Source organism: Ovis canadensis, chromosome 4 (assembly GCF_042477335.2).
Source record: "Ovis canadensis isolate MfBH-ARS-UI-01 breed Bighorn chromosome 4, ARS-UI_OviCan_v2, whole genome shotgun sequence".
NCBI classification, from domain to species: Eukaryota; Metazoa; Chordata; class Mammalia; order Artiodactyla; family Bovidae; genus Ovis; species Ovis canadensis.
The window spans coordinates 98510072-98536365 of record NC_091248.1 but is presented as its reverse complement, the minus strand read 5'-3'; positions in this window follow the sequence as shown (position 1 = coordinate 98536365).

Genomic DNA, 26294 nt, shown 5'->3' with positions numbered 1-26294 from the left:
GATTGAGAACAATAACACTTTATAATTAAATATTTTCTCAAGTAGGTCTCAATCCATAAATAAGAAACACAGAAAACTTTCTACATATGTGCCCTTTCATGGAATGCTGTATTACTTAAACTAGCAGTGACAGAAATACTTTTCCCCTTTTTATGAACAGCAAAACAGTAGCTATAGCACTGTCTGTGACAGGAATATGCTAATTCAGACTCTTCCTTGTCATAGAAAATAATTTTCCTCTTGCTATGGTCTGATTTCAGGAGTTTAATCAAACACTCTAAACTCAATCTTAAAATGTTTTAAATGTTGCCACTGAATAAAAGATATAAATAAATGTGCAATTTAATCACTAATTTATATATTTACAATTATTAAATTTTGATAAGATCTGAATCCAACAAGCGTAGTAGAAATCTCAGTATGCAAATATTGAAATTCTAATTTAATGAGGTTTATCATAAATGTTCTATATTTCAAGCACTGTTAGTTGGTTTTATTCTACATTAACTTATTTAACTTAATCTTTCTAAAGAAACTTAGGTAAAAATTAGGTAAACAGGAGTAATACTCCTGTTTGTAGATTGTTGACTGAAATTTGGATTTTATATGAAACTTGTCCAAAATCATCATATCATGAAAGAAGCAAGATTCAAATCTTATTCAGGTCAACCCCAAGAATAGTGTTTTCATTATACCAGTAAACAACCTGTAAAAATATTGCTATTATTAAAATGATATTATTTTATTATACTTATGTTAAATTGATAATTTCCAACACCATGTTAATCTTAGCAACAACACACTTTTTAAACTTACTGAATTTGAAATTTTACCTTTAAAACTAGTGAAAGCTAGGAAGCATTTCTTTCTTTTCCAACACTCTTGATTTTCATGAAAATCTTGTCCCCACAATGTATGGATCACAAAGCACTTCATCATTTTCCAGAAACATATATTTGGTTTTTTGTTTGTGGGATTTCTTTTCTTTTATGGTGGCAAAATTTTAATAAGTATCCCCATAGCCCACCAATATATAATCTTAAAAATATCAGAAATTTGACAGAGGAAATATTTGAAGGATTTTTAGGGGTCTAACATTTTTTAAAATCTGATTACAAAACATAAACTGGTTTCTTTAATTCAGAAATTGAAAAACCCAGTGACACATGTATAGACTAGCTAGGAGAAGAGATGTGATTTGTTTCAGCAAGGAACTGAAATCCCACTCATCTATGATTAATGTTCAGTTGTCTCCTTGGCATTTTGGAAATATTTTTTACATTAAAATTATTATGATTTTTAAAACTGAGTTCAAAACCTTTGTAGAGCTGATTCCTCCAACTATGTCAATAGATAAAGTTCAAACCACTAAATCGTTTGCATTTTAGTATTTGCATGTTCTACAAAAGCACTCAGCACTCAATCATGTTTTTACTTCTTGTGAGAATCAGTAGGTGCACAATTGCTACATTAGGAACTTCAGATACACTGACAGCAAGTTTCATATGAAGACTTACACAAAAGATTAGAACATTTTGAATAAAACTAGTTTATAAGTCTGAGTGGAAAAATAATTAAGATGAGCAAAACTAAAGTGATTATCTTTTGAAGGAGACTATGGTAGGAAGAACAAACAGTTAAGTGTGGTAAGTTAAATGATGACCACATTGCTTCTCAAAAAAAAAAAAATTCCCCTGGAAAATGTACACATGATATTATTTGGAAAAATAAACTTTGCTGATATAATAAAATTGCTGATTTCAATATGAGGTCATTCTGGATTAAGGTGGGCCCAAGAGGGATAATATATTTTTAAGAGGAGAGACAGATCCCCTGGAGAAGCAAATGACTATCCACTCCAGTACTCTTTCCTGGAGAATGTCATGGACAGAGAAGCCTGGTGGGCTACAGTCCATGCGGTCACAAACAGTGGGACACGACTGAGAGACTAACACTCTCATTTTTATTTTGACTTAGTATACTTGGTAGACTACATAACCTCAAAACTTTTATTATAAATTAAAATATAACTGTTAAATCCAATAATTGAAATAAAATAGCCTTAATGGTAGAATTTTCTTGGTTTTTTTCCTAATGTATATTCATTAAGATAGACAGAATAAAATTTAATCTCCAGCAATTGGAAATCTAAACCATCTCAAATAGGAGAATTAAGTGGGTTGTTTTTTATGTTACTGTTAAGTCAACTAAATTGTGTCTGACTCTTTGTGACCCCATGGGCTGCCTAACCATCTCTTCCTCTGCTGCCTTCTTCTCCTTTAGCCTTCAGTCTTTTGAGAGAGAGACAGAGGCAGAGAGCGAGAGAGAGAGAGAGAGAGATAGATATACATGAAATTATTTCATGTAGAGGGGTAGGAGGCAGTCTCACCTCTTTAGTGGTTATACCAAAGTGAGTGAAATGCTTACTCTTTGTTTACTTACTGTGAAGTGAAGTCAAGTCGCTCAGTCGTGTCCGACTCTTTGTGACCCCATGGACTGTAGCCTACCAGGCTCCTCCCTCCATAGGATTCTCCAGGCAAGAGTACTGGAGTGTGTTGCCATTTCCTTATCCAGGGGATCTTCCCAATCCAGGGATTGATCTTCCCAATCCAGGGATTGAACCCGGGTCTCCCACATTCCAGGCAGACGCTTTAACCTCTGAGCCACCAGGGAAGCCCAACTTACTTACTGTGGTGCACAATAACTCTTATACTCAGTTAAATGCACATCACATTAACACAGCTATTTAATATCATTTAAAAAGCTAATGGTTACACATAAGCATTTGTTCAATGTCATTGCATACTATTCCTATAGAACAACAGTTGCACTTAGAGGAGAGTTGTCTCCTCACAATTTAAAGTCACCTAGAACTTGAAGAGATAACTGCACTCCCATGTTCATCATAGCAGTACTCACAACAGTCAAGACATGGAAACAACCTAAATGTCCACTCATGCATAAATGCAAAAAGAAATTTATACATATATATATCTCACAAATGTCACATATATTATTCAGTCTTAAAAAAGAGGCCCTACCGTACACAATATAAGGATGAAGCTGTAGCATATATGCTAAATAAGATAAACCAGATAGAGAAAGAAAAAAAAAAAAACTACGTGATCTCACTTATATGTAGAATCTAAAAATGTCAAATACATAGAAGCAGAGAGTAGAACAGTGGTTACAAGGGGAAAGAGATGGGAGAAATGGGGAGATATTAGCCAAATGTTAGAAAGTTGTAGTTATGTAGGATGAATAATTCTATAGATATACAGCATATTGACTACAGTGAATATGTATGACTACTAGAAATTTACTGAGAGTAGATTTTGTTCATTACACACAAAAACTGATAAAATGTTAGATAATATGTTAATTACTTTACTGTCTTAATTATTTAAATATGTATATTATATCAGATTATCATGCTCCACATCAAAATAGACTTTATTTTGGGGGGCTCCAAAATCACTACAGATGGTGACTGCAGCCATGAAATTGAAAGACACTTACTCCTTGGAAGAAAAGTTAAGATTAACCTAGACAGTATATTAAAAAGCAGAGACACTACTTTGCCAACAAAGGTCTGCCTAGTTAAGGCTATGGTTTTTCCAGTGGCCATGTATGGCTGTGAGAGTTGGACTATAAAGAAAGCTGAGCACCGAAGAATTGGTGCTTTTGAACTGCTGTGTTGGAGAAGACTCTTGAGAGTACCTTGGACTTCAAGGAGATCCAACCAGTCCATGCTAAAGGAAATCAGTCCTGAATATTCATTGGAAGAACTAATGCTGAAGCTGAAACTCCAATATTTGGCCTACCTGACGTGAAGAGCTGACTCATTTGAAAAGACCCTGATGCTGGGAAAGATTGAAGGTGGGAGAAGGGGACAACAGGATGAGATGGTTGGATGGCATCACCAACTCAATGGACATGAGTCTGAGTAAACTCTGGGAATTGGTGATGGACAGGGAAGCCTTGCGTGTTGCAGTCCATGTGGTTGCAAAGAGTCGGACATGCCTGAGCAACTGAACTGAACTGAACTGACATCAAAATATATAGATTTTATTTTAAAATAAAATTTAAAATATCAAAAATCAAATAGAATAAATGTTGCATGAAACTAAATTCTTAAAACATTCAGACTCAAATACTCTAATACTATATTAGTACTAAAATAAAAAAGGTAATTTTTTTTTTTTTTAGTTTATTGATCTAATTTCAGGGAAAAATAGCTCAAAGTAGAATTATACTCAAATAAATCATCTGAGACTATCATCTGGAACTCTGGATTCTAATAATTGAACATACAGACTTTATTCAAATAAAGTTTTAATTTCATCTGACAAAATTCATACTGAAATATTTTTTTTTTTAGATTTTATTTTATTTTATTTTATTTTATTTTTTTTAATTTTTAGTTTTTTATTTTTTAAATTTTAAAATCTTTAATTCTTACATGCATTCCCAAACATGAACCCCCCTCCCACCTCCCTCCCCAGAACATCTTTCTGGGTCATCCCCATGCACCAGCCCCAAGCATGCTGCATCCTGCGTCAGACATAGACTGGCGATTCAATTCACATGATAGTATACATGTTAGAATGTCATTCTCCCAAATCATCCCACCCTCTCCCTCTCCCTCTGAGTCCAAAAGTCCGTTATACACATCTGTGTCTCTTTCCCTGTCTTGCATATTTTATACATAAAAAGAATACTCTATTATATCATATATGAAACGAATCACCAGTCCAGGTTTGATGAATGATACAGGATGCTTGGGGCTGGTGCACTGGGATGACCCAGAGGGATGGTATGGGGAGGGAGGTGGGAGGGGTGTTCAAGATGGGGAGCACATGTACACCCATGGTGGGTTCATGTTGCTGGATGGCAAAACCAATACAATAATGTAAAGTTAAAAAAATAAAGAATATCTTCCTCAATCACAGAAGCTCTTACTAGAAAACCTAACTCTTTTACTCTTCTTTTCTAAAAGTAAGCAACATACAAAATACAAGCAAAGACAGAAAATGGTTCTATGACAAACACTGAAGTTTTTCTTTTTCAATTGGTCCACATGATCTCACTCTAACCTGCAAGATAGTTCAGAGACAAGACATATGGTATAGCTATTTAAGCAGCATATTAAAGCTATATCACACAAGACAAAATGAAAAATAAATATTGTTTTCAACACCTATTTCTACACTATCCAGAGGATTCTGTTCATCATCCCTCACTAATGATATTTGTGTAAGAAACAAGTGTTTTCAAGATAAATACCATAATAATACAAATTTTATTCATGACACAAGTAATAATTCTGTTGTACTATCTCTGATCTCATTTAGTCCTCAAGACAAGCAACAAGCCAGTATTACTACTGCTTCTTCACAGATGAGGAAGTAGAGGCACAAATTTAGCGATCTGCCTAAAGTCACACAGTTGACAAAGGAAAAAAAAAAGAAAAAAGAGGATTTGAACATTGTTATATGAAGCTCCAAGGTCTTTGCTTCTCAAAATCTTGTATTTTTACTTGAGGAAGTAATGTGGAATTAAGGGCTAACTACAAACTCCCTATAAATATTACACTTCATTTACTTAATCTACTTCTCTACTCATTGGCATTCAATAATCCACAAACATCACAAGTGATGAACACTTTAAAATAAAACGGCAAAACCCTAGTTTGACCTCAACCATGAATTATCAATTGAAGGGACACATGTAAAAATAGGTAAGAAATTTTGTACCTGATGATCAATAAAAACATTAACTATTATTGCACAAATAATAAAGAATATCTGTATTAAGACAACAAAATGTTACATGTGACAACTAAAAATATATGTTTTTAAAAAGCTTTTAACTATGGAAACTGAATGTCACATTTTTTTGTGATTTCTCTTTTTATGTATGTGTTGTTTTATTTACAGGCTTTTGGGTTTTTACAAAAACAGTGTACAAACAGATGGTTGATTTTGAAAGTTTTATCTCATTCAATAAATGAGGTAAATGATTTTGAAAGTTTCACATAATTCAATAAATGTATCTCTGTCCAGATGGACACTAGGTTTCTGTGCCAATATTGCACCTTTACTATATGGGCAAGAAGATCTAAGGCAGGGGACACTATGTTCAGTTTTGTACTTTAACATGAAAAGTGTTTGATTAATTTTCATCTGTCATTAATTTCTGTGGTCAGTGAATCAGGAAGCAACAGACCATTTCAGTAAAATATCAAAACATGCTTATCTAGCTAAGTATATGTATTAGAAAAATCTTTTTTTAATGCAACATAAATAATTGAGTTCACTTCTTTTTAGTTTAATTTATTGAGGTATAATACACTTACAGCAGAAGTCATTTTTTTCAAGGTTACAATTCTATAAATTCTGTCAAAGTTATACAGTCATACAACCATGATACAGAACATTTTTATCACGCAAAAGTCTGCTTATGCCATTTATTAATATGATAAATTACATTTATTTTGAAAGTTATACTAACCTTGATATAATGGTTAAGTTTCATTTGATCTTGATTCTCATACTATTATATAATATAACTTGAATTATATTTACTGAAATTTTGTTTAGAATTTCTGCATGTATGATCATTAAAGATATGGTCTATGGTTTTGTTTTGTTTTTTCCTTGCAATATCTGTCTGATTTCAGGATCAAGCTAAACTCATAGAATACATTGGATGATGTCTCAGACTTCACTTTTGAGGAAGAGCTTGTGTAGAAATGAGATTTTTGTTCTTTAAAAGTTTAGTAGTGTTCACCAGTAAAGCCATATTTTCTGAATTGTTCTTTGTGTAAAGGTTTTTAGTTACATGTACAACTTCTTCAAGAGAAAAAGGACTATTTGGGTTGTTTATTTTTTCTTGAGTTACCTTTGATAAATTATTTCATTTCAGAAATTTAGCTATTTCATCACAGTTGCCCAATTTATTGTCAGGAACATCTCTGAACAATTGTTTCTTTTAAGAGAAGTTTGAAGATTAAAGGGCTTCCCTGGTGACTCAGTCAGTAAAGCACCCACCTGCAATGCTGAAGACCTGGATTCAGTCACTGGGTTGGGAAGATCCCCTGGAGAAGGAAATGGCTACCCACTTAAGTATTCTGGCCTGGAGAATTCCATGGACTGTCTAGTCCATGGGGTTTCAAAGAGTCGAACATGACTGAGCAACTTTCACTTTCACTTTGATGGTTAAAACAAAATCAAAATGATGATAATAATAATTCCCACTTAGATAAGCTTCTCATTAGGAAGAAAATGTCACTATTATTTCAGAGTTTCCTCTCTTTTCCTATGACACTCATTCTGTTCATAATGCTTCTGCTGAAAGTCCAGTTTTGCTAAGAGTCAAAATCTGTGCAGGCTAAGACATCTGTTATATACAACAATTCATTACTATCTGCTATCATACAGGAATCCAGAGGTTTCAAAATTAAATTTGCCAAGAGTTCTAATACAGTTAAAACACAACACATTTTTAAATGTTTTGCACACAAAATACATCCAGGAATACATGTATTTTCATGTATTTCCCCTAAAACCTGGGTAATCTTCATAACCAATTTTTCTTTTCTGCAATATTATGCTAATTATGGCTAATGAAGCAGTTTGCCACTTTGCTAAACAAAGCCAGTATGCTGCTATTTTTTTAAGTGTTTTTTTTCTGTTGTTTTAAAATCTTCCTATTAATACTTCTTCTACTAACTCTGATTAACTGTTATATGTTAGGAACATGTTAGCTAACAAATTTCACGGGAATTTGTAAAATGTATATCTAATGATAAGCTTTGATAATTGATTTGTACAGTACCTAGACTTTTTACATAAAATTTTAGCTTCCTGTTTAGCTTCTTAAAGGCTACCCAAAATCTTTCCATCAGTGGCAAAATTCTCTTTATTATGAAAGTGGAGGGCATCCATCTTTTGGATAAATAAGATGATAAAGCATTTCAAAGCACCCAAATGGATTACATAACACCCCCCTAGATATTTCAGGAATAATCAATGGATAATCAGATTTACAATACCATATATATATATATATATATATATATATATATATATAATTTAGAAAATCTTAATATAGATTCTTCCTATAACACTGAGCCAACAAGCACACAATCTAGAGATGATCAAATTTAGAATATCAATAAATCACTAGTAATCTAGAAAATTTTAGCATAATTCTGTTCAGTTCAGCCACTCAGTTGTGTCCAACTCTTTGCGACCCCATGAACCACAGCACACCAGGCCTCCCTGTCCATCACCAACTCCCGCAGTCCACCCAAACACATGTCCATTGAGTTGGTGATGCCATCCAGCCATCTCATCCTCTGTCATCCCCGTTTCCTCCTGCCCCCAATCCCTCCCAGCATCAGAGTCTTTTCCAATGAGTCAACTCTTCGCATGAGGTGGCCAAAGTACTGAGGTTTCAGCTTTAGCATCATTCCTTCCAAAGAGCACCCAGCTCATTAGAACTGATTCAAATGTATTCTTTTTAATGGCTGAGTAATACTCCATTGTGCACATGTACCACTGCTTTCTTATCCATTCATCTGCTGATGAGCATCTGGGTTGCTTCCATATCCTGGCTATTATAAACAGTGCTGCAATGAACATTGGGGTACACATCAGTCCTAATGAGGTGAATGAAACTGGAGCTGATTATACAGAGTGAAGTAAGCCAGAAAGAAAAACACCAATACAGTATAGTAATGCATATATATGGAATTTAGAAAGATGGTAATGATAACCCTGAATCAGTTCAGTTAATTTCAGTTCAGTCGCTCAGTTGTGTCTGACTCTTTGCATATGCGAGACAGCAAAAGAGACACAGATGTATAAAACAGTTTTTGGACTCTGTTGGAGAGGGAGAGGGTAGGATGATTTGGGAGAATGGTATTGAAACAGGTGTAATATCATATAAGAAATGAATCACTAGTCTAGGTTTGATGCAGGATACAGGATGCTTGGGGCTGGTGCACTGGGATGACCCAGAGGGATGGTATGGGGAGGGAGGTGGGAGGGGGGTTCAGGATTGGAAACATGTGTACACCTGTGGTGGATTCATGTTGATGTATGGCAAAACCAATACAATATTATAAAGTAATTAGCCTCCAATTAAAATGAATAAATTTAAATTAAATTAAAAAAAAGAACACCCAGGGCTGATCTCCTTTAGAATGGACTTGTTGGATCTCCCTGCAGTCCAAGGGACTCTCAAGAATATTTTTCAACACCACAGTTCAAAAGCATCAATTGTTCGGGGCTCAGTTTTCTTCACACTCCAACTCTCACATCCATAAATGATCACTGGAAAAACCATAGCCTTGACTAGACGGAACTTTGTTGGCAAAGTAATGTCTCTGCTTTTGAATATGCTTTCTAGGGTGGTCATAACTTTCCTTCCAAGAAGTGTCTTTTATTTTTTTTTTTTTTTTAATTTTTAGTTTTTTCTTTTTTAAATTTTAAAATCTTTAATTCTTACATGCATTCCCAAACATGAACCCCCCTCCCACCTCCCTCCCCAGAACATCTTTCTGGGTCATCCCCATGCACCAGCCCCAAGCATGCTGCATCCTGCGTCAGACATAGACTGGCGATTCAATTCACATGATAGTATACATGTTAGAATGTCATTCTCCCAAATCATCCCACCCTCTCCCTCTCCCTCTGAGTCCAAAAGTCCATTATACACATCTGTGTCTCTTTCCCTGTCTTGCATACAGGGTCATCATTGCCATCTTCCTAAATTCCATATATATGTGTTAGTATACTGTATTGGTGTTTTTCTTTCTGGCTTACTTCACTCTGTATAATCGGCTCCAGTTTCATCCATCTCATAATTTCTTGGGTGCAGTCACCATCTCCAGTGATTTTGGAAAAATAAAGTCTGACACTGTTTCCACTGTTTCCCCATCTATCTCCCATGAAGTGATGGAACCAGATGCCATGATCTTCGTTGTTTGAATGTTGAGCTTTAAGCCAACTCTTTCACTTTCATCAAGAGGCTCTTTAGTTCCTCTTCACTTTCTGCCATAAGGTTGGTGTCATCTGCATATCTGAGGTTATTGATATTTTTCCTGGCAATCTTGATTCCAGCTTGTGCTTCTTCCAGCCCAGCCTTTCTCATGATGTACTCTGCAGATGTTGGCAAATTGATCTCTGTTTCCTCTACCTTTTCTAAAACCAGCTTGAACATCTGGAAGTTCACGGTTCAAATATTGCTAAGACTGGTTTGGAGAATTTTAAGCATTACTTTACTAACGTGTGGGATGAGTGCAATTGTGAGGTAGTTTGAGCATTCTTTGGCATTGCCTTTCTTTGGGATTGCAATGAAAACTGACATTTTCCAGTCCTGTGGCCATTGCTGAGTTTTCCAAATTTGCTTGCAAATTGAGTACAGCACTTTCACAGCATCATCTTTCATGATTTGAAATAGCTCAACTGAAATTCCATCATCTTCACTAGCTTTGTTTGTAGTGATGCTTCCTAAGACCCACTTGACTTCACATTCCAGGATGTCTGGCTCTAGGTGAGTGATTATACCATCGTGACTATCTTGGTAGTGAAGATCTTTTTTGTACAGTTCTTCTGTGTATTTTTGCCACCTCTTCTTGCTATCTTCTGCTTATGTTAGTTCCATACCATTTCTGTCCTTTTTCAAGCCCATCTTTGCATGAAATGTTCCCTTGGTATCTCTAATTTTCTTGAAGAGATCTCTAGTCTTTCCCATTCTATGGTTTTCCTCTATTTCTTTGCATTGATTGCTGAGGAAGGCTTTCTTATCTCTCCTTGCTATTCTTTGGAACTCTGCATTCAAGTGGGTATATCTTTCCTTTTCTCCTTTGCCTTTCACTTCCCTTCTTTTCACAGCTATTTTTAAGGCCTCCTCAGACAGCCATTTTGCTTTTTTGCACTTCTTTTTCTTGGGGATGTCTTGATTCCTGTTGCCTGTACAATGTCAGGAACCTCCGTCCATAGTTCATCAGGCACTCTATCAGATTTAATCCCTTAAATCGATTTCTCACTTCCACTGTATAGTCATAAGGGATTTGATTTAGGTCATACCTGAACGGTCTAGTGGTTTTCTCCACTTTCTTTAATTTCAGTCTGAATATGGCAATGAGGAGTTCATGATCTGAGCCAAGTGCTTCCTAAATGTATAATTTACTATATTCTAAAACTTCACAGTACATTTCTATGATAAACAGATATTAAATTAGAAATATATACAAACTAGCATTAAAAAAAAAGAGAAGGCAATGGCAACCCACTCCAGTACTCTTGACTGGAGAATCCCATGGACGGAGGAGCCTGGTGGGCTACAGTCCATGGGGTCACAAAGAGTCGGACACGATTGAGCAACTTTACTTTCACTTTTCACTTTCATGCATTGGAGAAGAAAATGGCAACCCACTCCAGTGTTCTTGCCTGGAGAATCTCAGGGATGGTGGAGCCTGGTGGGCTGCCATCTATGGGGTCACACAGAGTCGGACATGACTGAAGCGACTTAGCAGCAGCAGCAGCATTAAAAAATAAAAATTCCATTCATTTATAACATATGATTTTTCTTTCAATTCCCTTAAATGGGCAGTTGAAAAAATAATTTGCATATAGTATTTCACTAGATTTTGAGCAGTATCAATATTTCAGTTACCAAGAAATATCATAACTCTCTGGACTTGAGACCCAGGAACTAATCATTGGATTATAAAATGCTTCCCCCATCTCAAACCATACCACTATATCAAGAGGGAGCTTGTATTTTCTACTCAATTTTTCTGCACATCTGAAAACTCTTTGTAAAATAAGACAAGTATATTAATTGTACACAAAACAACAACTCCTTGTGCTTTAATTAAAAAAAAAATGTTTAGGAAGGCAGAAGAGGATCTGTAGGAAAAGTTCAGCTATGGATATACCTATTAAACATATTACCATTAACATAATATGTAGAGAAAGGGCTACAAGTGACAACACAAACTGAATACTTTATCTTAACACTCTCTATGAAATGTAAACATATTGATAAACTTTTACCTTGTTAAAGGATTGATGTAACTCATCCATGTTCACCCAGATATTAAGTAGCAAAGTTGGGAATTAATTTAAAATTGTCTGACATGAAATCCCAGTTCTTTACAATAGTTTATCAGATTTAAAAGAGAAACATAGTATCTAAGCTTCATTCTTAATATCTGAAACATTTTCAGATATTTCCAGTTAAAAATAGCACAAAGGACACTCGCAAATAATTATGTCCTTGTATGTGCAAATACATGCTTCTTTTTTCCTGTCTCCTATACACACATTTCAAAGGCTACAAAAGTACATTGTTTGTGTACTTTTAATGTATTTCATTACCCATTAGCTATAAAGGGTATATAAAAATCATTTTATTCTATCTGAATATAGAAATTCTGAAAATATGAAGTTAAAATTAGATTTTTAGTAATAAATTAGAGATACTTTTGTTTGATTTCTCTATCTCCAGCCAATAAAATATATTCTTAAGATTCTAAAAATAATGAAAATATTGAAGTTATTTGTTGTCTGTCCTTTGCTATTTTTCTGAGAAATGCTTTCATCAAAAAAGCCAAGCAGAGCACAATTATAGAACTTCAATGTAAATATTAAAATTGAAAGATTAAGGCAATAGCTCCTTTCATTAAGCTGCTTATTTTAATGTAAAATAACTCTACCCCAGATGAATAATTACTATGAAAATACATGTTTTACCTAAAAATGTCATTGTAATGCAACGTACTTCCCAAAAGTCACTGCTACCTCTACATTTTTAAATTTCTCTATTTACTGAGAGACAGGAGAAAAAAAAAAAAAAAAGAAATCAGGACAGAAAACAAACCAAAGAAGAATCCCCTGATCCTCAATTTAGCACACAAAAAAAGGATCCTTGTGATTTAAAGGTAAATACTAAATTCATTCATGATTGAAACATAAAAGTGGTTCTTTAGGAATAATGAACTGTACTCAAAGTTTTGGCAGTCCTATGTAACACCAAGAAAAACTGTTAAACCAGTTTAGGTCCTTTCAAAAGAAACTGAGATAAATAGTGTGTATTAAGTCTTAAATATTTCTTTGTTGTACAGAAGGAAAAGAAGAAAACACTTACTGGTCACAGACAGAATATGGCCTATTTCTTAGCAGTTGTAAATGAGCTAAAATAATTACTGGGTAGTAAATATTCCATAGAAGCAACTGGAGTGTAAGATGTAGGCTTGTGGAGAGCTGCAGGATATCTGCCAATCAAGAAATTTAATTCAGCAGAGCATTTGGTCAAATTAAATGTTAAAGTATTAAACTAAAATGTGTAACAACAAAAGCTAACTAGAATTTTGCAGTCCAGAATGAAAGGAAATATCATTCATCCATATTCTAGATGCTATGAGCTTTAAGAGTTGTAATTCGGCTTCCTAAAGGCCTCAAAAATATCTCCACTTATTTCTAGATTATTCTCTTTATTTTGAGAATTGGAATGTCCTACATAAATCAGCCAGTCCTAAAGAAAATCAGTCCTGAATATTCATTGGAAGGACTGATGCTGAAGCTGAAACTCCAATACTTTGGCCACCTGATGCGAAGAACTGACTCATCAGAAAAGATCCTGATAATGGGAAAGACTGAAGGCAGGAGGAGAAGGGTACAACAGAGGATGAGGTCATTGGATGGCATCACTGACTCGATGTACATAAGTTTGAGCAAGCTCCAGGATTTGGTGATGGACAAGGAAGCCTGTTGTGCTGCAGCTCATGGGGTCACAGAGTCAGACACAACTGAGCAACTGAACTACCGGACTGAGATAAGCTTTGGATAAAAAAAGATACTTCATACAAGTATGTACATGTGTACTCAATCATATCTGACTCTTTCTGACCCCATATACTGTATCCCACCAGGCTTCACTGAAAATTCCATGGAATTTTCCAGGCAAGAAAACTGGAGTAGGCTGTCATTTCCTACTCCAGGGATCTTCCTGCCCTAGGGATCCAACATGCATCTTATCTCCTGCATTGGCAAGCAGATTCCTTACCACCGTGTCAACTTGGAAGCCCCCAAAATATACAGCATTTTAAAAGCCCCCTAATATATTAAACAAATATCTCCTAGAGACTTCAGGAATGATCAAAATATAATCACAATTTCGAATCTTCTTGGCTCTTTCAAAATAAAAGGCATTATTAAATTTGAATTATAAAATACACCTGAAAGCAAACAAAAACACATATTTTTTTTCTTTTAGAATTTAACATCCTTGCGGCTTTATTTATATTCATATAAAATTAGGCTTTGGGAGAGTGAGAAGAGGGCAATAATGGGTCTCCTTATTTTAGTGTTTGAGTCTTACAATGTGAAGTCTTTCAGAGTGTTGCCTAATGCAAATTTGGTCCACTCTGGAGGTCCCAAACATCCATTTACTCCTTATTTATACATACACATGTATGCACATACACACACACATATCACATGAACACACACTGATGCTGCATAATTGGTTTGGAGTCCACGTTTTCACTTAAGGACCTTGTTCTACTACATTTTCTATAGACGTTTACTATGGTTATCAATGGTGTTAGGCAAAAAGAGCATGTTAAGTTATATACACTGCTTATTTCTTAAAACTATAGGTTAAGAATTTATGAGTATCTTATTAAGTCAACTATTTCTGTTTCTGAGCATTGTATTAAAATATAAAGAGAATTGGCAAGACTGGACTCAATCTTGACTTGTTCAAATCAAATTTCCTAAGACCATTTAATATACCCCAATTAAAAGCACAGTGTAATAACTACTGCTGACTAGTGAAAGAAAAGGACTGCAACTCAAGAATCCTACATGTGGATGAGATATAACTTACCTGTCAAGGGGAAAGAAAGATGTTAGTTGATAAGCAAAGACTCCGAGTATATAAGATCCACACAGTCCAGCTGAAGAAAATTGAGCAAGAATTCCACTAGAACAATGAATGAATCACAACAGTGGCCTTAAGAGAATAGGATAAAATGTGAATAATCTACATTTTTCTGTTAAAACTCATATACTGTGAAAATAGAAAATGTTCATTAAAGAAAGATGAACACATTAAAACAAAAAAAGAATAAAAAGGAATATATATTTGGCAAATGAATGTCACGTTATCTCTTCCTAGAATCCATCATTTTTCAGTCCTTTCCATTGGTCTGTAGATTTTGGCCCCTAATTTTCAGGTGTAACTCTGATCTCAGGGAGTCAGCAATGAGAAATAGCTTGAAGCAAGATCAAGCTGTACCGGAATCAAACATGAGGCTCCTTGGAAAAATACAGATGTCCTAACCGATGGTCCACCAGGAGCTAGTGGCTAGAAGTGAGGCCCTGGTCTTCATTGAAAAACTAAAAAAAAAAAAAAAAATTACAAAGAGATTGAGATTGTAAAACAGGCACAGCCCATGTGGGAGAGCACAGAGTAGTTTATATAAGACAGAAGCAAAGCAGAGCAACACACCCAGAGAAGGATGTGGGCATCCTTGCTAATGAGGAGTGCATCAGTGGGGTGGCTTAACTGACTTCCATGAAGGCAGTTTTTGCTGGGTCAGTCTTTGTTTTCCTCTGGTCAATCATCCTGCTTTGTTTACCATATCTGATCTGACCCATGGCCCTCCTCCATATGTACACACATCTTTTAGCTAAGATGGATTCCATCACGAGACTCTGGGAGACTGAAGGCATATATTATAAAATATTTAGCCCTCAAAAAAAAAAATAGTGCTCCCTCCCTTTTTGACCCCATGGAGCCTTTCTACACATGCACAGTTGGAGAGGCCTCCTTGATTTAAAAAATGATAGATGTGGTCATCTTATCTTTTACTCCAGCAGAGCTCAGCTCCTCTCTATTCCTGCTATTAACTTTTTCCTTGAAATGTCAGGAGAAGATAGGCTCCAATTTACTCAGCTTGACAAATTTCAGCTGCTCATCTCAGGAGCGCATCAACCTCCTACCTCAACCCAAGCTCTCTTCTGGAAATTCATGCTCTTCCAATGAGCATGACAGAGATAATCTTTCAATAACCTTGAAAATACTTTTGTTTCACTTTGTTATAATCTCTGCTTTAATTTTTTCAACTGTACTTTTTTCCTCTCCCTTTGAGAGATAGGTGGAGGAATCTAAGTGTGTATGACTCTGAACCACAAATCTTCATTGGCCAAATTCTTATTTATAGAAATTCAATAGACTGCTTAGCAAAATCCTTTCTTTAAGTAAGATTTCACATAACTAATACAAAATAGTATATGTTGCCTTGTCTAACAGATTTTTGCAGTTTAAGACCCATTTCAATTCTTGAAACCTCTATGCACTATCAAGTATCACTGAACTGAGTCACCTAAAACATTTTCTTTCAGTGATGCATACTTAAGTAAATTAAAAACAAAACTGAATAAACATTCCGTTTTCTTATGAACTAATATTTAAAATAGATGGCTTAGTGGTAAATAACATGCCTATCAATGCATGAGTCATGGGCTCAATCCCTGGGCAAGGAAGATCCCCTGGAGGAAGAAACGGCATCCCAATCCAGTATTTTGGCTTGGGAATCCCATGGACAGAGTAGCCTGACAGGCTACAGTCCATAGGGTCACAAATGTCAGACATGATTTAGTGACTAAACAACAACAATATAGTAAGTAACTAAAAACACTGGTATAACAAATAATGAATGAGTAAAAATATAGCTTCCATTTACTTGGTCCGAAAACAGGAAACAGTTATTACCACTCACCTGCCCAGGAAAAACAACTGGATAATGTATAGAAGGTAAATAAGTATCAGGAAAATTTGAGTCTGAAAACCGACTCTATAATTAGAATCTTTGGGGTTTAGCAATGTTAAATCCTCACCTGGATATACCTTTTTGATTATCAGTTCAGTTCAGTCGCTCAGTCGTGTCCAACTCTTTGCGACCCCATGAATCGCAGCACGCCAGGCCTCCCTGTCCATCACCAACTCCCGCAGTTCACTCAGACTCACGTCCATCGAGTCAGTGATGCCATCCAGCCATCTCATCCTCTGTCGTCCCCTTCTCCTCCTGCCCCCAATCCCTCTCAGCATCAGAGTCTTTTCCAATAAGTCAGCTCTTCGCGTGAGGTGGCCAAAGTACTGGAGTTTCAGCTTTAGCATCATTCCTTCCAAAGAAATCCCAGGGCTGATCTCCTTCAGAATGGACTGGTTGGATGGATGACCATAAAGCTACCTCTTTTGAGGGCCAGAGAAAATAGCAAACAGAACCAAAATCATACCCATAAACAACAATAAGTTAAATAAAATCAAAACATAATAGACACTGCTAGAAGTTGATTGCTGCCAGACGGGAAAGTCTTTGAATTCAATGAGAAGTAAAAAAAAAATTTTTTTTTAATTCGTAGAGAAGAACTTCATGGAACATAAGTAGAGATGAACCAAAACAGTATTTTTTGGGTCTGAAGTGGCTCATACAGTAAAGAATTTTCTGGCAATGTGGGAGATCTGAGTTCAATCCCTGTGTTGGGAAGATTCATTGGAGGAGAGCATGGAAACTCACTCCAGTATTCTTGCCTGGAGAATCCCCATGGACAGAGGAGTCTGGCAGGCTTACAGTCCATGGGTTTCCAAAGAGTTGGACACAACTGAGCAGCTAAGGACAAGAGATAGAAAATCCAACAAATAATAAGAAAAAGTTATCCAATGCTGTAATGCAGGAAAATTCCCTATCGTGTAAGAATCATAATTTTATTATTTTTAAGAACCTTAATATCTTTTGGCTTGAACTGCTATTTTAATTTATGTATGGGAATTTTTTAAGTGTTCTTTGAGTACCTGAGTACAATTTGGGTTAACCACCTGCCTTCCCCATATTACAAGTATATATTTCTTATTTTATAATAAAAATATTGTAAAATTTTAGTATAAAATTCATATTATTTCCATTTATCTAGTGAAGTATTAATTTTATTGCATGTCTTCTCACCTAGACTCTAATAGCACATTAGTTAGAAACAAAAAAAGTAAGGAAAATAAAGATTTTGAATATTTTATTTATACACACATGCAGCTTTAAGACAGTTGGTCAGCTGGAGATTTATAACTGTCCTGACTTATCCACTGTGTTTCTTGGAAAACACTTAGAGCCCAGAATGGGTTATAGCTGTCTACCCTATTAAACTGTGAGGTATTGAAGAAGGAATATATTATGATATTCTCTATCCTGCATATTTGGCATGATACCATCCAAAGAGACTCTCATTGACTGGTAACTGAAATAAAAAACAAACAAAAAAACAAGCTATGCATTGAAAATAAAGAAATGAAGAAGGAAAGAGGAATGAAGAGATAAGAATAAAAATTATATATATATATATTTTAGTTTTAAAAATTATATATTTTAAATGCTGTTTTAAAAATGTGAGGAAAAGTGGGTGGCATCAGTTTAGAACATAGTTGTGAATATACCTAGTATATCTTTTTGTTCAATTCTTCAATTAAATGGTATTTGTTCAATTAATACTTATTGTGAACACAACCTGTTTCTTGCAATATTCTAAATGAGCAAATTTTTTTCCAAGACAACAAAAAACTCATGGAAGGAGTCTTTTTTTTTTGTAAACAAGTATTACATATAACACACTTTCCTTGCACATCTGAACTTCTAGTGAAATAAAGCAATGGTAGGATTTTTCGTGAACAAAACTGACAGTATCAAAATTTTATTTCTCATTTCCAGATGCAATGTTCACAACAGTAGAATAAATTATGTCACCCTTTCTCAGGCTAAGAAATAGAAAAACAAGTAAACAAAACCTTGCTTAAATTATTCAATTATTCAACTGTAATGCAAGAGTGATATTGAATGGTTTGCCCTGGAAATGAACAGAGATCATTCTGTCGTTTTTCAGATTGCATCCTAGTACTGCATTTCAGACTCTTTTGTTGACCATGATGGCTACTCCATTTCTTCTGAGGGATTCCTGCCCGCAGTAGTAAATATAATGGTCATCTGAGTTAAATTCACCCATTCCAGTCCATTTTAGTTTGCTGATTCCTAGAATGTTCACTCTTGCCATCTCCTGTTTGATCACTTCCAATTTGCCTTGATTCATGGACCTGACATTCCAGGTTCCTTCCTATGCAATATTGCTTTTTACAGCATCGGACCTTGCTTCTATCACCAGTCACATCCACAACTGGGTATTGTTTTTGCTTTGGCTCCATCCCTTCATTCTTTCTGGAGTTATTTCTCCACTGATCTCCAGTAGCATATTGGGCACCTGCTGACCTGGGGAGTTCCTCTTTCATTATCCTATCATTTTGCCTTTTCATACTGTTCATGGGGTTCTCAAGGCAAGAATACTGAAGTGCTTTGCCATTCTCTTCTCCAGTGGACCACATTCTGTCAGACCTCTCAACTATGACCACCCATCGTGGATGGCTTCACAGGGCATGGCTTAGTTTCATTGAGTTAGACAAGGCTGTGGTCCTAGTGTGATTAGATTGACTAGTTTTCTGTGAGTATGGTTTCTATGTGTCTGCCCTCTGATGCTCTCTTGCAACACCTACCATCTTACTTGGGTTTCTCTTACCTTGGACGTGGGGTATCTCTTCATGGCTGCTCCAGCAAAGCACAGCCACTGCTCCTTACCTTGGACGAGATACCTTTCCTTATGGTTATACAGTGGAATGCAAAAGAGCAAAATGGCTGTCTGAGGAGGTCTCTTCCTCAGAGACCTTCCCGTCTCTTCTTTTCACAGCTTTTTGTAGTGAAAAGCAAAGGAGAAAAGGAAAGATATAAGCATCTGAAAGCAGAGTTCCAAAGAAAACCAAGGAGAGATAAGAAAGCCTTCCTCAGCCATCAATGCAAAGAAATAGAGGAAAACAACAGAATGGGAAAGACTAGAGATCTCTTAAAAAAATTAGAGATAGCAAGGGAACATTTCATGCAAAGATGGGCTTGATAAAGGATAGAAATGGTATGGACCTAACAGAAGCAGAAGATATTAAGAAGAGGTGGCAGGGATACACAGAACTGTACCAAAAGATCTTCTCGACCAAGATAATCACAATGGTGTGGTCACTCACCTAGAGCCAGCCATCCTGGAATGTGAAGTTAAGTGGGCCTTAGAAAGCATCACAATGAACAAAGCTAGTGGAGGTAATGGAATTCCAGTTGAGCTATTTCAAATCCTGGAAGATGATGCTGTGAAAGTGCTGCACTCAATATGCCAGCAAATTTGGAAAACTCAGCAGTGGCGAGAGGAATGGAAGAGGTTAGTTTTCACTCAATCCCAAAGAAAGACAATGGCAAGGAATACTCAAACTACCGCACAATTGCACTCACCTCACATGCTAGTAAGTAAAAGTGAGGTCGCTCAGTCATGTCCGACTCTTTGCGACCCGTGGACTGTAGCCCACCAAGCTCCTCTGTCCATGGGATTCTGCAGGCAAGAATACTGGAGTGGTTTGCCATTTCCTTTTCCAGGGTATCTTTCCAACCCAGGGATCAAACCCAGGTCTCCCACATTTCAGGCAGATGCTTTAACCTCTGTACCACCAGGCTTAAAATTCTCCAAGCCAGGCTTCAGCAATACATGAACTGTGAACATCCAGATGTTCAAGCTGGCAAAGGAACCAGAGATCAAGTTGCCAACATTTGCTGGATCATGGAAAAAGCAAGAGAGTTCCAGAAAAACATCTATTTCTGCTTTATTGACTATGCCAAAGCCTTTGACTGTGTGGATCTCAATAAACTGTGGAAAATTCTGAAAGAGATGGGAATACCAGACCACCTGACCTGCCTCTTGAGAAATCTGTATGCAGGTCAGGAAGCAACAGTTAGAACTGGACATGGAACAACAGACTGGTTCCAAATGGGAAAGTGAGTACGTCAGGCTGTATAGTGTCACCCTGCTTATTTAACTTATATGCAGAGTACATCATGAGAAACGTTGGGCTGGAAGAAGAACAAGCTGGAATCAAGATTGCCAGGAGAAATATCAATAATGTCAAATATGCAGATGATACCACCCTTATGGCAGAATGTGAAGAGGAACTAAAAAGCCTCTTGATGAAAGTGAAATAGGAGAGTGAAAAAGTTGGCTTAAAGCTCAACATTCAGAAAACAAAGATCATGGCATCTGGTCCCATCACTTCATGGCAAATAGATGGGTACACAGTGGAAACAGTGTCAGGCTTTCTTTTTTGGGGCTCAAAAATCACTGCAGATGATGACCGCAGCCATGAAATTAAAAGAAGCTTACACCTTGGAAGGAAAGTTATGACCAATCTAGATAGCATATTCAAAAGCAAAGACATTATTTTGCCAACAAAGGTCCATCTAGTCAAGGCTATGGTTTTTCCTGTGGTCATGTATGGATGTGAGAGTTGGACTGTGAAGAAGGCTGAGTACTGAAGAATTGATGCTTTTGAACTGTGGTGTTAGAGAAGACTCTTGAGAGTCCTTTGGACTGCAAGGAAATCCAACCAGTCCATTCTGAAGGAGATCAGCCCTGGGATTTCTTTGGAAGGAATTATGCTAAAGCTGAAACTCCAGTACTTTGGCCACCTCATGGGAAGAGTTGACTCATTGGAACAGACTCTGATGCTGGGAGGGATTGGGGGCAGGAGGAGAAGGGGACGACAGAGGATGAGATGGCTGGATGGCATCACGGACTCAATGGACGTGAGTCTGAGTGAACTGCGGGAGTTGGTGATGGACAGGGAGGCCTGGGGTGCTGTGATTCATGGGGTTGCAAAGAGTCAGACATGACTGAGTGACTGAACTGAACTGACTGAATGAAAGAGTATAAGAAAATATAAAAGGATGAAAACAGAGGAGAACAAAATAAAGAGAAATTCTAGAGTCAATGACTTTGTGAAAAGGTACCTTTTCTGATATGAACCATAAATATATACCATATCAACTGGAGGAAAAACTTAAATGTTTAAGTACAAACTTTTATTCATTTGCAATAATTTCTTCCTATAATCAAAAATGTCAAGCATAGGTGATTCATGATTATACCTCCCTTTCTCATTTCTTCTTTCAAAATCCTACTCAGACATTCTTCCCCAGGGCTAAATGTGAAGGACAACAATGTCTTTCCCACAAACCTGTGTGCCACTCATCCATCAAACCTAAGAGATTTGTGGGATGTTTATAAATTCAGAGACCTTGTGGACCCATTTGCTCTCCAAAAGTATTGACTGCCATCTGGCAACTGAAGAACATTTGTGCATCAGCTTGGGATCAACAGGGAGTTTGCGAGCTAAATTTTTCCAAAATATGGTAAAGGTAATTTACAGATTTATAATAGCAATCCTGATCTTCAAGAAGCCTTATGGTAAGGAAAAGAAGAGGAGCCAAGAAAGGAAAAGGAATAAAACAAGGAATAGATAAACAGTGCAAGAAAATTACCCAACAAAAAGAATGACATGGTGAAAAGGAAGAATGTAAGAGCAAACTCAATAGAAAATTAAAAGAATGAAAAGGAATAGAAAGAGAAATACAGAATGCAGGAAATGTAGGCAACAAGCCAAGTTTTTTTTTTTTTTTTTTAAGTCCCAAATGATAGCCATAAGTGCAGTTTTAAATAGAGGCAGGCAATGTTCTTTTTCCACCTCTGCAGGCCTGCAGTTTTCAGAGCTTCACACAAAATTGACTCCAAACACTCAATTTAAAGGACAAATAAGAAAGCTTGAGGATTAAATTCAAAGACAAACCAAAAGGGGCGTCTCATCATTAAAAAAAAATGAAGTCTTCCAAATTTAAGGGCAATAGGTAAGGCTACTTAGGTCACCTTACCTCATTCTTCTGCAAGGCTATTTGTCAAAACACTTGATTTTCTGATTCTTTGCCCAATAAAATAGAGTGCAGTCAGTGGAAAAGCATTGTGATGTTAAAAAAAAAAAAAAAGTAGAATACTGCTTTTAAGCCTTTCGATGCTTATAAGAAACTACATAAATTCATTTTACAGACATGCTTTTATCTGTTTGTAATTGAATTGAAAATTGCAGTGAGCTACTTAAAAGGAACCCTATTGAATGGATTGTGTTATATAGTAGAGCAACTTTCAAGTGCGTCACTGTTTACTAGCGCTCCTATAAGCCTTTAGCATTGCAGATAATATACATGGAGTCAGAGGTCAATATATGCTAAAAATGTTTAAGAATATAGTTACTGAACAGCAATTACAGACATTGTGCTTCTTAGTAAGACTGAAAGGAAGGAATATAATAAGCACTGTCCCTGGTCCCAAAGCATTTAAAATCGAATTACTTTCCTGGCAGTACAATATATCATCATAGTTGCCTTATTTAGGAGGTCTGAGAAAACTGAAAAAAGAAAGGATAATGAGTCACATTTTAAAAGGTTCTACATCTTCCCTAGTAGCTCAGATGGTAAAGAATATGCCTGCAATGTGGGAAACCCAGGTTTAATATCTGGGTTGGGAAGATCCCCTGGAGAAGGGGATAGCAACCCACTCCAGTATTCTTTCCTGGAGAATTTTATGTACAGAGGAGCCTGGGATTCAAGGGGTTGTAAAGAGTCAGATACGACTGAGTAACTAACACTTTCACTTCTACCGCGTGTTTTGATGACCAAGCACACTGATATTCATATGAGAGAGACAGAGAGAGACACAAGGAGACAGAGATAGTCAGGGAGGGAGAGAGAGAGAGAGGGCATTCATTCAAGGAATTGGCTCATACAGTATTTTGTGGTACTGGCAAGTGCAAAAGTTTTAGAGCAGGCCAGCATGCTGGAAGCTTAGAGAAGAGCTTCTAGCTTTCAGTCTTAGAGCAGAATAACTTCTTTAGGAAAACTGTCTTTGCTTTTAAGGCCAATTCACATTACAGACGACAAGGCGCTTTGCTTAAAGTCAACTGATTCTAAATATTAATCACATATTTAAAAAAAAAATACACTTTCCAGTGCACCAGCCCCAAGCATCCTGTAGGGATGGTATGGGGAGGAAGGTGGGAGGGGGGTTCAGGATGGGGAACACGTATACACCCGTGGCTGATTCATGTTGATGTATGGCAAAACCAACACAATATTGTAAAGTAATTAGCATCCTTAAAATAAATAAATTTATATTAAAAATTTAAAAATAAATTTAAAAAATGCACTTTCACAACAACATATATTTGATAACACAACTGACAAACCGCTAGTCACCTAACAAGCTTAACTAGGCTGGCACATAAAAGCAACCATCACAATAAATCCTCAAAATCTCTCTAATCCAGGGCTTAATTTTTATAGAGAAGGAAGTTTCTTCAGAACTTTTGCTCAATTATGATAGTGAAGTTAGAAATTCTAAGTAGATACTTCTGTTATACTTATCACTTAAGACAAAGAGTCTAGAGAAAAAGATATGGGCAGGACAGTATGGGCTTCCCAGGCAGCACTGTGGTAAAGAATCTCCCTACCAATGCAGGAGACACAAGAGACATGGGTTCAACCCCTGGGTTAGGAAGATACCCTGGAGGAGTAAACGACAGCCCACTCCAGTTCTATTGCCTGGGAAATTCCAAGGACACATGAACCTGGTAGGCTACAGTCCATGGGGTCACAAAGAGTTGGATACGACTAGGTGACTGGGCACACAACACAGGAGAATACAAATGACATTTCAACTCAAGTTTTCTGATCTTTCCTTACTTTGTTCACTTTATGTCATAATTTCACTTAGAGAGTGAACTTCTTCATAACTACTTCATTTTATTTTTTTTAACAACTCTACCTCTGCATTGAAAATATGGCTTTTTAAGAAGATATGATGGACAGGTGGACTTAGATATAAGTTAGTTTTCTATAAGAAATCACAAAAACAAGTCATTAAGTGTTTTCCATGAAAAGTTGTATAAATTTTTGTTAATAAACACTCAGGTTATATGGAGAAGGAAATGGCAACCCACTCCAGTGTTCTTGCCTGGAGAATCCCAGGGATGGGGGAGGCTGGTGGGCTGTTGTCTCTGGGGTTGCACAGAAATGGACACGACTGAAGCGACTTAGCAGCAGCAGCAGCAACAACAGCAGGTTATATTGTCTCTTTTTGTGGTTAGTACTTTTATCTGAACACAAATGGATTAGCAGCCCTTCAAGTCAATTCATCTTCACAGCAACAAGTAAGTTAGCCAACTCTCAGTTCAGTTCATTTCAGTCCAGTTGCTGTCATGTCCAACTCTTTGCGACCCCATGGACTGCAGCACGCCAGGCCTCCCTGTCCATCACCAACTCCCAGAGCTTACTCAAACTTATGTCCATTGAGTCAGTGATGCCATCCAACCATATCATCTTCTGTTGTCCTCTTCTCCCGTCTTCAATCTTTCCCAGCATCAGTGTCTTTTCCAATGAGACAGTTCTTCACATCAGATGGCCAAAGTATTGGAATTTCAGTTTCAGCATCAGTCCTTCCAATGAATATTCAGGACTGATTTCCTTTAGGATGGACAGGTTTGATCTCCTTGCATTCCAAGGGACTCTCAAGAGTCTTCTCCAACACCACAGTTCAAAAGCACCAATTCTTCAGCACTCAGCTTTCTTTATAGTCCAGCTCTCACATCCATACACAACTATTAGAAAAACCATAGCTTTGACTAGACGCAACTTTGTTGGCAAAGTGATGTCTCTGATTTTTAATATGCTGTTTAGGTTGGTCATAACTTTTCTTCCAAGGAGCAAGCGTCTTTGAATTTCATGGTTGTGTTACCATTTGCAGTGATTTTGGAGCCCTCCAAATAAAGTCTGTCACTTTTTCCATTGTTTCCCCATCTACTTGCCATGAAGTGATGGGACCAGAAGACATGATCTTATTTTTCTGAATGTTGAGTTTTAAGCCAACTTTTCCACTCTCCTCTTTCACTTTCATCCAGAGGCTCCCTTGTACTTCTTCACTTTCTGTCATAAGGGTGATGTGATCCATATATCTGAGGTTATTGATATTTCTCCTGGCAATCTTGATTCCAGCTTGTGCTTCATCCAGCCCAGAGTTTCTCATGATTTTTCTCAGCCAACACTGAAGAAGGCGATTTTCAGCATGAATATTAAATCACCTACCATTATTTATTTACAAATATTTATAAATACGAATTGCATGGCATATAAACCTGGCATGTATTTTATTTATATTAGTCTCTCCTGGAGGTAGGTCTTTCTTTTTCAGGGTTTTTTGTAATTGAAGTATATGTGATTTACAATATTACAAAAATTTCAAGTGTATTGCATAGTGATTCAG